This window comes from Megalobrama amblycephala, linkage group LG6 (assembly GCF_018812025.1).
Source record: "Megalobrama amblycephala isolate DHTTF-2021 linkage group LG6, ASM1881202v1, whole genome shotgun sequence".
In the NCBI taxonomy this organism is placed as follows: Eukaryota; Metazoa; Chordata; class Actinopteri; order Cypriniformes; family Xenocyprididae; genus Megalobrama; species Megalobrama amblycephala.
This window is the reverse complement of record NC_063049.1, coordinates 13,221,762-13,234,494: the sequence shown is the minus strand read 5'-3', so window position 1 is coordinate 13,234,494 and position 12,733 is coordinate 13,221,762.

Genomic DNA, 12,733 nt, shown 5'->3' with positions numbered 1-12,733 from the left:
ACAGGCACTGTTGCACTCTATTCAGCAGATTTAATCATGAGGTAATGGAAGGAACATTTTATGAAATGGGTCCTGCTTTAAACATTAAGATTTTAAATGATATATAAGATAAATAATGTGTTTAATTGTTAATAAATTGTGTTTGTGTCATGGGAACCGGCATGGGCTCCAACATGTACCGCAGTTGTGCGTCAGGCGAGTTTGTCAGTTTTCTCCTGTCATTTTCTGTACATTTTCTGTATCTCAATAAAGGCAAAAACTCTATCTTTAAAAAACTGTGTTGTTGTCATCTTTTTTTTTATTATTATTATTATCTTCAATTTTAATGTTTTAGAATTAATTGATATATTTCACAATGTGTTTATTTATTAATAAAAGATGTGATGTAATCAGAAATGCAACAGGGTTGATGGTAACAAGGTTGATAGTTTTACATTTGAATTTCACAACAACAAAATGCTATCTTCTATGTATTTTGTGCACATATTTGCTTACATACTGTACAGTAGCAAGGAGAAGTTGAAAACAAGAGTGGAATCGGATTCAAAAAATGTCCACATGAAGAAAAAGAAAGAAAAAAATGTGGTGATGCGTTTTGAAAAGTGCCTAAACTAACACACAGTAAAAGTCGGCAGCTTAATGTTATTCATTGTTAGAGTCAATTTACATATATGTAGCCTATATGAAGGACACATGACTATTTCATGGAGTTCAGGTTCAAATGTGGCCAACATTTAGCTGAACATCTGCTTTTACATCCCATGGCACCTTTTTCTTGATCTTCAAAAGATCTTTACCCTGCTTAAAAACAAAATAATGTGGTAAATTCTGTGTGATTATAGCAATAACATAGCTACCTTGTGTTTTTGTTGAGCCACGATCAGTCGTGGTCCTGCACAGGAACAGATTCTCATGTAAATGTGTTCGTTTCCTGTGACAGCTTCCCTGTCTTTTGATGAGCACTTTTTTTGTGAGTGTGTTTTCCTGTGTGTGGGGTGGAGAGGTAGTTGTGGAAAGAGCGGTTCCCAAGGTAACCCAAACTCAAAGGAAACTGTGTTGTTTCTGACACACGATACAAAGAAACATTTCCGAGAGGTGTTGTTCTGGGTCAATGAAACTAAAACGGATCAATGTCATATCGCACAACTCTGATGACCCACAAATCAGAACTACTGGTAGGTCTGCAAGACCCTGATTACCTCAGCAGCATTCTGGGGGATTTCCTGTGGGTGGTTCCCCATCAGAATTAGGTCACAGCATTACCCATATCACCCAAGAATTCTGGGGGAAAAATAATAAAATCTACAGACAGCAATAAACCACAGCATACACCCAGCAGATCTGGGGTCCATTATCCATTGGTGTCGAAAAGACAAATATATTGATTCTCTATGAAATTACCCCTTTTGTTTTTCTCTTTGACCATTTTCCAAGCATTGTGAGGTTTCAGTTCAAGACTCATGTGAGTTGCCCTTTCACACTTTTATTATTCCAAGGTCTTGTCTGAGAGAATGAGTCATGAAATGCAGCCTAGCTGTATAGAAAAATAAAACAGGCGAGATCGCACAGGCCTGAAGCGACTGCGCCTGCAAAAGATTTTATCGCTAGGGACCATGTCAGTTTTCCATTAAGACTGTACATACAGGGTGAAACATTTGCTTGTGTGCTGACTGAAATATTAGCCATCTCGTCTGTTAGAAGGGGAAGAGGAGGATACTTTGGGACAGAAGAGGACCTCAGAGTGAACTAGGAAAACATGCCACTCGCAGGGCTGTAACATGTAGAGATCTCCACAGTCAACCACAACTGAGTCAGTGCTTCCTGGGGAAAATGGGCTCCACGAGACAGGCTATTGAGGCACGCCTTGGCTGCTGGCTGACAGCGCCGACAGTCCTCACTCGGTCTCACACGCGCAGGCACAAACAAATAAATAAACTAGTTACAGCACAAAAATATTGACATACACTACAGTTCCACAGAGAATTAGGAGCCTTTGAAATAGTTCCTCCAATACGGTATGATTAAACATTGGGAAATCATGCCAAAGAGTGATTCATTTTATATGAGTGATGGTAGATAAGTTTGTAATACAAAGCACTATGTAGTTGACAATGAATAGACAGCCTGCTATTTTGCTGAAGTGATTTATTATAGAGATGCAAAATCATATATGGAACTGTTTGTGGTTTAGCTCCATTTTCCCCCCAAAAGTAATTCATCTGAAGCAGGAATACTCCCTAAACAAACAGCTTTAACCAGCCTAGAAGGTAGCAGGGTTGACAGTTTTATGGTCTAACTTGACATTATATGCATTGTGCTCAAGGTCATGATACTATAATGAAAGAGAATTATTTTAATGTTGACATTTCTACAAATATCCATTTTTCAATTATCAATGGTTTACTAAATTAATTCATGGTAACAAGGTTGACATTTTATATAGATGGCATGCTGTTGTGCCAAACACTGGAAATTTGTCTTGTCTAATAGTTATTTGTTAAAAGGACACAAATTATATATATAAAACTGCTTGTGGTTAAAGTCCAACAGAGCAGGGTGGGTGGGGGCTTGACTCAGTAGGACACGGAGCTGGCAGAATCGACAACCACAGAGGAGGTAGGAGCCAGGAAGTAACCCCCAGCAGGAGCAACAGGATGCGGGCCCACAACTGAGTCAAAGGAGGGAAGAGCCTTGGTGGAGATGCCAGGTGGAACCAGGGAGATGACTGCCTGAGGCGGAGCTGATAGAGGTGGAGACTAGGCAACACCGAAGGACCAGAAGGCCAAGATGGAGCCACAGTGACAAGCGTCCAAGGTGGAGCCAGGGTGCTGGAGGACTGAGGCAGAGCTGATGCGAAGGAGGACTGAGGCGGAGCCAGAGGGAAGAAGGAGCCTGACTGAGCTGGAGGGGTGGAGGGATGAGGCAAAGCCGACGGCACAGAAGTCCGTAGCGTATAGGCAGAGTGACGACTGACCAAGGCAGAGTCGGAGGGATGAGGGAGCCCAGAGGAGTCATAATGATGATGTAGCTGAGGGAGTGAGAAGCCAACTGGTCAACAGGCCGAAGTGGATTGATGGGCTTGGAGGTTTGAGGTGGAGCTAAGGTGTCGACACACCAGGGTGAAGCAGGCGAACAGGAAGGTGTATCCAAGCTGCTAGGTGGAATTGAAGGGCTGAATGGAGCCAGAGGAGACAGGGCTAAAGAACTATGTAACACAGGCAAAGGGTTATGTGATGGCCTCCTTGGCCTATCAGGACAGGCAGAGAGTTCAAAAACTACCTCCTTGGCCAAGGCATGACAGGCAGAGAGTTCAGAAATGGTCTCCTTGGCCGATATGGGACAGGCAGAGGAGGTGGGAGTTGGGACGATGGGTGGGAGCATCATAAACACAGATTTGGTACAGGATGATAAAACAGGCTTGGTGCTGGATGATGAAACAGACTTGGTGCTAGACGACTAAACAGAACTGGAACTAACCTTTTTGCATTCCTCAAATCGCTCATTAGGGTTTGTGGGGAACGGATAAAAGGGATTGGCTCACATACCTGGTCAGACTTATTGACAGGCTTGGGCTCCGGGACAACTGTGGCCTCATGGGTTAGCTCCGTGAAGGAAATGAGGGCTGACTCATGCACCTGTTCAGACTTGGCTCTCCTGGCTGCTGGGTCTGTGGTGGGCTCTGGCAAAAAAAAAATCCTTGCTGGGCTTCAGCAGTGTTGTCTTGGCAGGCTCCGGCACTGGTGGCCTTGATATTGTGCTCCGCTGGGCGCATGCCTGCGGGTGCAGCATGCATGCATGGACTGTGGGATCTTGCTCTTAATAATCCTTCTTGCTCTCGCCAGTGGTGAAGGGGGATCCACACTGAAGGAGTACCCTGTCCACTTACTCAATGAATGTCACTCGAGCTCCGTCTCCGGGCAGGCGTGCTTTCATCTTCACGTTGAGTCTTGCCAGAAAAACACACACAGGCTGGAGTCATCAAAATCATGAGAAGTCACAGGTCTAGGAAGTCCTACTTACATTTAAATGTGTAATCCAGCATTTTCTATTAAAAAAAATTGTCAATGGATCACAGTGGATACGCCAGGCTACAAAGGATTCACCTGCTCTATCCTTCACGGCCCGGGAAACGAAGCAGGTCGCATTCGAAGGACCTTTGGAATTGGGACAGCTTTCGTTGTGCCACTATGAATGCAGCTTTCGAAGGATGCAGCCTTTGAAATGGGACATATCTTATAGACTATTTGGATCTGACTATGTGAGACTATAGTTTGAATTAATCCTTTTTCTTTGCATGACACATTGGCATTATAGTGCAGAATGGTTCTTTCTGCATTATCCTAAACATTGCATCACAATGTAGTTTCATGTGTTATTGAACACTGTCATTGAATAAATGTCACATCCTTTTCATTTTCACAACAAAAAGTTATTCACATAAAAATCAGTCTAGAGGCTTTCATTTTCATGGTTTAGATCTTTTTTTCCTCCAAAAGTAATTTATCTAAATATACTTTACTTCCTGCTGGAAAAAAAGTGTAAACCAGCCTTTGATGGTTGTACGTCAGTGCCCAAACACCTTATAAAACCAAGCTGTATAGCTCTCTTACTGTACTGTATTTCAAGTTGTTTTGACTGTGTTTATTAAGACATTTTAGAAAAGACATCTGAGACAAAATATCATACTTAAATAAGACATGACTTAGAACTGCATTAAGTCTCCTGAACTATGAAAGAACAACCTCTAAGCAATACAACTGCCAAAGTAGTTGACGATGAAAACTCTAGGAAGCAGCATCAACAGTGATGATATGACAGATTATATTCCAAATGTTTAAGCCGTCATGAGGGTGTGAAGCCGAAATACAGCATACTGGTCGGAAATCTGTCACCATGTTGGCCTAACTGTCATGAAACAGCTTGAGGAAAGACTGAGTAGCGATGAGTCCTCTGTACTCCACTACGATGATGTTCTTCTGTCCTGACGGGACCTTAAGAGAGAGATAGACCAGGGCGCTGACGCCACTCATAGTCCTCACAGCCCATGTGATTTAACACTCTAATTATGGCCAATATTGTTTTGCTGGAGCGTTTTTTATCTTGACCGTTTCCCCGCTGAGGCTTGGCCCTTTTCCAACCTTAAGTCACTCTACATGGAACCTGCACAGCTGCAAGACTAGCAAAATATTTGCTTTCTCTGGTCTGGCACTGGCACAAAACCCAAAACTATAGCAAAAGCAATTGCTCTGCTTGCTTACAAACTCTCTGCTAATACCCACAGATTGGCGTTCTGACAGCCCACTCTGGAAAAAACATCCTCCTCCGACTCTCTCTGGCTTCTCACGGGTAACACAAGATCTGAGCCACGCCATGCCCCGATGAACTTCCTCTGCCCCAGGCCTGCATGTCACTCGAACTTGTCTGACCTCCTCTGCCAGTAGATTTGAGGCGACATTCACTCCTCCCACCCATGGAGAGGCACCCCATGCTGAAAACCACCAACACGCTGTTCTGTGGCAACTCTGTTGGGGGCAGAACAAACTGCTTGCCACTTAATTAAAGGCCACAACAAAGCTGAAGATGAAGCAACAATAGAAGAGTAGTGCTTTCAGTGGCCGTCTGTGATTTTGGTGGATGATGTGTTGGAGAATATTTGTTTTGTTTGGGAAAATAACATCCAGGTCATGGAAGAATGTCAGGGAAAATTCATTCAAAAGGAATGAGCCATGATTATTCATTTGTTGAGGACATTTCTGCATTCATTTAAGCAATTCGGTTTTAACAAATGCACACCACTTTGTGATTAAAAATGCATGCGATATATTCATTTTTCAGTCAGTGTAATAATTTTGTGCCAAAACTAGACCAGTTTCTTCTTTTCTGTATTAGAGGTGCTTTCTAAGGTTTTTTAGAACCACATGTTCTGTATGATTCAGTAGCCTACCGTTCAAAAGTTTGAGGTCAGTAAGATTTTTTTTAATGTTTATGAAAAAGTCTCTCATGCTCACAAATGCATTTATTTATTCAAATATACAGTAAAAACATTAATATTGTAAAATATTATTACAATGTAAAATTACTGTTTTCTATTTGGATACATTTTTAAATGTAGGCTAATTTATTCCTGTGATGCAAAGCTGAATTTTTAGCATCATTACTCCAGTCTTCAGTGTCACATGATCCTTTAGAAATCATTCTAATATGCTGATTTGCTGCTCAAGAAACATTATTGTCAAAGTTGAAAACAGTCGTGCTGCTTAATATTTTTGTGGAAACCAAGATACATTTTTTTCAGGATTCGTTGATGAATAGAAAGTAAATCTTGTGTAACATTGTAAACGTGCTTTCTATTATTTTTGATTTCATTTGTCCTTGCTGAACAAATTTCTTTAAAAAATTAAATTAAAAAAATCTTATCCCAAACTTTTGGACAGTAGTGAACTTTTTCTTTCTGGAACACACTGTTCTCTATATGACTTTAGAATATGTGTGTAGATTATCATAAATAAATATTGCTCCAAAACACGTAGGTTGTTACGATTGTTGTAGCTGAGATGAAAATAATACACATACTAACTTGAACCCAAAAACAGAGGTCTCTACGGTTTTCCGAAAACATTCCACCAAATAAACTCAGTGACTTAATTTAGAAGTTGCACAGGACAAAGCCCTGACCATGCTGTGGTCTTCTGTCTCAGTAAAATCCTCAATGATGCATCTAAAATCCCAACAGTATCCCAGTTTATTCATAGTGTAATCAGTTCAGGAGCCAAGGGGAGGCCTTTGACCAGCAGACAGTCAGGCCTCTTTCACAACACTGAGTCTGAGTATTGCTAGCTATTGCGTAAAACCCAATTTCAAGCAATTGTGGTATTCTACCAGAGAAAGTCTCTAAAGACCGAAATGGTCCAACTCTACTGTACAAAGAAAACAATATTTTTCCACTGAACAGCCACCATTAATTTAATATAACCCTAAAGTATAGCACAATAATGGCCATATATATCTTTCAGCAGTGCAACAAAAATGAACTATACTGTCTGCAAATCTTATCTTAAAATACATAAAGTAAAGGTTGAATAAACTTGAAATAAAAAGGTGCTTTTGTCCTAGAAGGATGTGAACTCGTTTCAGGGAGATAGGTGCCCAAAATCAGTCAAATCTAAACAAATCGACCTCTTTTATGCGTCATTCGGCACACCCACGCAAGCACTCGCTAGGGGTCAAACTGGCAAGTCTAATGTTTTATTTTCATATGGAGACCGTGTAGATCTGATCTAGCTGAACAGTACACTACACCGGCAAGAATGACATTAATTGGGTGGAGACTTTGGTGGTATATAAACAGATATAGTATCCAATGCAGTGTATTCTGATGTTTAGAAATTAATCATGGTTTTGTTTGTAAGGTGGTAGAAAATGAAAATCAACTATCAGCTGTTGTCAAGGAGAACTTTTGTGTATTTAAATGTGGAAACAGCATTAAAATAAACAGTTTTTAGGCAGTACCAAGCAAGACCTGATTACACGTATCAGGTTACCTTTAAAGCATACCAGTGGTTTCTGTATAATGTTCAGTGACGCAAAGTTTTTTTGCTCTGATCTATTAAGTTTTTAAAAACACCTTCAAATAATTAATAAAATACATCTTTTCAAACATGTTTTCAATCCCTAAATTAAAAAAATCATTTTTATATTTTGTGAGGATTAAATTCAAATATCTAAGTGGTGTAACCAAGATGGTAAAGTCTCATTTTAAAGCTGAAGTCTATTTAAATTTATAAAATTGTATTTATTTATTTATTTAATAAGCAGTTTTCAAAGTAATATTAATATTTGAGAAACGTTGTCAAAAGTTAAAATCAAAGTCAGTGTGATGGGACAGTAACTAACATTATTTATTATGTCATGTGACAAGAAACCATAAAACAGAAAATGATATCACAGAAGGACCCCATAGATCTTTATGACTATGGCTGCATCCGAAAATTGCATACTCTCTCTTGTGTAGGTACTTATTTTGGATAAGTAATTACACTCTATATAGTATGAGTGTGTGTTGTATGAATGTAATCTGGACGTACTATATTCCCCATGCTGTCATTATCATGTGATTTACCAGCGTCAGTTTCGTCACTTCACTGCCATTCTCTAATCCACTCTCATGGCCTCATGGGATAGTAAAATGTCCATCATATGCATACTTCAAAATCTCGTCGGAAGTAGTAGGTCATGTGGGTACTTTTTGCCTACTCTTTTATGAGTACTGTGAATTCGGACATGCCCCTGCGGGGCCCATGCTGGTTTTTTGCGGGCACAGTGGGCTAGGGCCAGCCCACGCCAAACCTAAACAGGCCCATGCGGGCTTGCCCAGGCGAGGCCCACAGCTTTGGGCTCACTGCGGGCTCTCTGTGAGCAGCCCACACTAGGGAACTGCCCACATTAAGCCCATGATGGCCCAGTGTGGGCCAGCCCGTTCGGGCCCAGAGCAACTTTTGTACCTTTGCAGGTTTCGTGTAAGCAGCCCTCTTTCTTTTTCCATGCTCTGTTTGGCTGTATTTTTATACAGCAATTTCTGTTTTCTAAAATGACATACAAATGTATGTAAAATTATAAAAATGAATACAATAACAAAACAGTTGGATGATAAAACGGTCTATTGACTTGGCAGTAAAGTAAAATCTCCTTATTTAATAAGCTAAAATCACTGTCATATGACCAGCAGCAGAACATTAAATGCTAACAGATCTCAGCATCTTTACTTATTACAATCCAGTTTGAGTATTTCTTTCATACAAAACCTTTAGATGTTGATGTTTTATCAAAAATAGTACATTTTAAATTAAAGTCACCGTTATGGAGGTGAGCGTTTGCTTTAGTTGGGCTCTTGACCCTTGACTTCTTAACTTTAATGTTTCTCTGGCTGCTGTAACTGTGTGTTTCTGAAGCACATTTGTTTTACCAATAGTTACAAGAGAAACTCTGGTTAGTTGAAGTTGATTACTTATTGATGATTCAACCATCATGTAGTGGTCAGATTCAAAGAGATTTACATTTTACAGAGTATTATTTAGGAATTATTTAATCAGAATCAGAATGAGCTTTATTCGCCAGGTGTGCACAAACACACAAGGAATTTGTTGTGGTTCAGATTAGTATTGTATATACAGCAGGATGAATATATATATATATATATATATATTATATTATATTATATTATATTATATACACAACAGGTTTTTACACTCTCAAGTACTAAAAGTGAATACTAGGTAATTGCTATGTTAGCTGTTTAAGCTGGAGATAGCGTTGGAGAAAAAACTGTTCTTGTGCCTAGATGTTCTAGTGCACAGAGATCTGTAACGTCTGACTGAGGGCAGAAGGCAAACAGGTTGTGTCCAGGGTGAGAGGGGTCTGTGACGATGTTACCTGCCCGTTTCTTCACTCTGGCGTTGTACAAGTCCTGAAGGTTGGGTAGGTGCACACCAATTATCCTTTCAGCTGTCCTAACAATCCGTTGCAGTCTTCTTATATCTGATTTGCTGGCTGACCCAAACCAAACAGTTATAGAAGTGCACAGAACTGACTCAATAACCGCTGAGTAAATCTGTGTCAGCAGCACCTGTGGCAGGTTGAACTTCCTCCACTGGTTGAACTTCCTCCACTGTCTTGAGCGTGTTGAGCTCCAGGTTGTTAAGACTGCACCAGACAGCCAGCTGTTCAACCTCCAGTCTGTAAGCAGACTCGTCTCTGTCCCGGATGAGGCAGATGACTGTGGTTTCGTCTGCGAACTTCAGGAGCTTGACAGAGGGGTCTTTAGAGGTGCAGTCGTTGGTGTAGAAGGAGAAGAGCAGTGGGGAGAGCACACAACCCTGAGGAGCTCCAGATGGTGATGGGTCCTGGATGTGAGTTTTCCCAGCCTCACTAGCTGCTGCCTGCCTGTCAGGAAGCTGGTGATCCACTGACAGATGGAGGTGGGTACAGAGAGCTGGGTCAGTTTATTCAGGAGGGTATCTGGGATTATGGTGTTGAAAGCCGAACTGAAATCCACAAACAGGATCCTTGCATAAGTTCCTGGTTCATCCAGATGTTGTAGGATATAATGCAGTGCCATATTGACTGCATCATCCACAGACCTGTTTGCTCGATAAGCAAACTGCAGGGGGTCCAGCAGGAGTCCAGTGATGTCCTTCAGGTAGGCCAGCACTAGTCTCTCAAATTACTTCATGACCGCAGACGTCAAAGCAACAGGTCTGTAGTCATTTAAGTCCTGTGATTTTTGGTTTCTTGAGTACAGGGACGATGGTGGAGCGTTTGAAGCAAGAGGGGACTTCACACAACTCCAGTGATCTGTTGAAGATCAATGTGAAGATGGATGACAGCTGGACAGCACAGGCTTTGAGACAGGCTAGTGAAACACCGTCTGGGCCTTTGGCTTTCTTTATCTTCTGTTTCCTGAAGACTGTGCATACATCCCTCTCACTGATCTGAAGTGCAGGTTGAGAAGCAGGAGGGAGGAGGGTGTTGATGGCTGTGTGGTGAGCCTGTCAGAGTGGGTGTGGGGTGTGAGACCAGGCTTTTCAAAACTGCAGTAAAATGTATTGAGCTCGTTGGCCAAATTTTGGTTCTCCACAGTGCAGGGGGATGGGGTCTTGTAACTGGTGATGGTTTTCAGGCCCTTCCAGTGGCAGATGCTCCTGCCAGTCATTTACTTTTTATTTTTTTAATGATCATTAACCGTTATTTTCATTAATGGTAAGCGTGTGGCACCCTGTGCTGCCAGATTTATGTGTGGGCCCAGTGAGGACTGCCCGTGCAGGGCCAGCGCTAAGGAGCCAACGTTTTGCCAATGAGAAAATTCTCAGGGGCCCTACACTGGCAGCCCACTGGGGGCCCTTACACTAGCCCTAAGTGGGCTCATAAAGGGCTAGTGCAGGCTTGTTTGCAGGGACTACTTTTGTCACATAGGCTACAGTTTTTTGCCTACTATATAGTAGGGAAGTATGCAATTTCGGATGCAGCCTACTCATTAAGGTCAATAAGGTATGTTCAGATTCGTCAGATGGAATAACTTGCTTGAATAACTTGAAAACAATTTTATATACAGTACTGTGCAAAAGTCTTAGGCACGTCAGTATTTTCACCCGTTTTCATCTGTTTCTTCATGTAATCACAGACGGATTCGATGATGGTGAGATCAGATCACTGTGTGGAGCACCGGCTGTTGTCAGACTCCTTGTGTATTCAAAAATCTCCCTGGATTATTACAATTAATGGCAAAATGAATGTTTGGAAATGTGAACAGATATTTCCTATTGACACACTACAGCAAAAGATATAAATAACTGGCTTAAAACCTTTTTTGGGGGGTGAAAATACTGACGTGCCTAAGACTTTTGCACAGTACTGTATATTTTATATATATATATATAAATCACTGAACCAATGAAATGAGTTTAGAACAGGGCTATCTGCTTGCCCAGCCAATTGACCCTTCGCCAGGAGTTTGATTGACAGGTGATCTAACCACTCATAACACCAAATCTGCCATTTTGTCCGACAAAGCTATCAGGGGAGTTAGCAGATTAACGTAGGTGGACTTGAACTTGAAAAATGGTGTGTACTGATGTCTTTGAAACAACATTCCTTATGATGTTCATTCATGTTTATTTGATGCTATAAATGAACTAGAGGAAGAGATGATCGGTTCACGAGCCGCTTGAACTGAGACACTACAGCGATCTGTCATGACACATTAAAGAGCCACAAAACAGTATTTATTGTTTACATTTCTTTAAAAATTACAAAATTGAAATCTGAGACTTTGTTTCATATCAAAAGTAACCTGCTCTGTCTTGCCTGTCGATGCATTGTCAGTGTCCTCTTTGCTCCACAATGTATTTTTGAATGTGTGAGAACATTATGTGTGGCGAGACATCGGCATGCCAACAGTAACTAAAGGGAGCGGGTCTTTGCGAACAGTTAATTGTAGACAGAAGGAAGTGTTCAGAAGACCTGTCTGAAAACAGTCATTATTTTTAGGTTTAAACATAAAAGTTACATTTTAGCCTTACCACTTACATTTAGAATGATTATCATAGTCAACCATTTACCAGAAAGACCATGCCAGTCAACCAACTAGACCAGTACCAAACTAGCCTGGACCCTCATCACAATTCATGCCGATTTACAATGGTCTCTCTAGCAGGGAGGTTTGTGTCTTTTCAAATAAATCGAGCCGCCTCCATAGTGTCTGATGCATGGTGCCATATGAAATTAGTGATGTCTGGACAAGAAGACATTGTTGAAATCAATTAGAGAGTTTAGTTAACCATACCCAAACCATCAGAGGAGCCGCCAACTGAACTAATATGAGAGACTCACTTGGACTTCTGCAGCAGGCACCAAAACCTGACCAGTGTTTAGCCTTGTGCCCTCCACACTGTGATTTGCTGAATCATAAAGGACTGGGAGACGGGACCACCGGTGTGATATAACCCAACTCCTGTTTAAATGCATATACTCCTGTTTACTCTTACATAGTTAGGACTAAGACTTCTCATATGCCTGAAACTTAAGTGACTTGTTTCTAGAGTGCCCACTGGAAAATTGTTTTGAGAATAGAGAGCTTCATTATGCTTCTGGGGTCTCTGAAAGTCTCCTGTCAGATGTTTTTAATGTGATATGAGGACATAGCAAACCAAACTGGGACATAACAAACCAAGATCAAGTG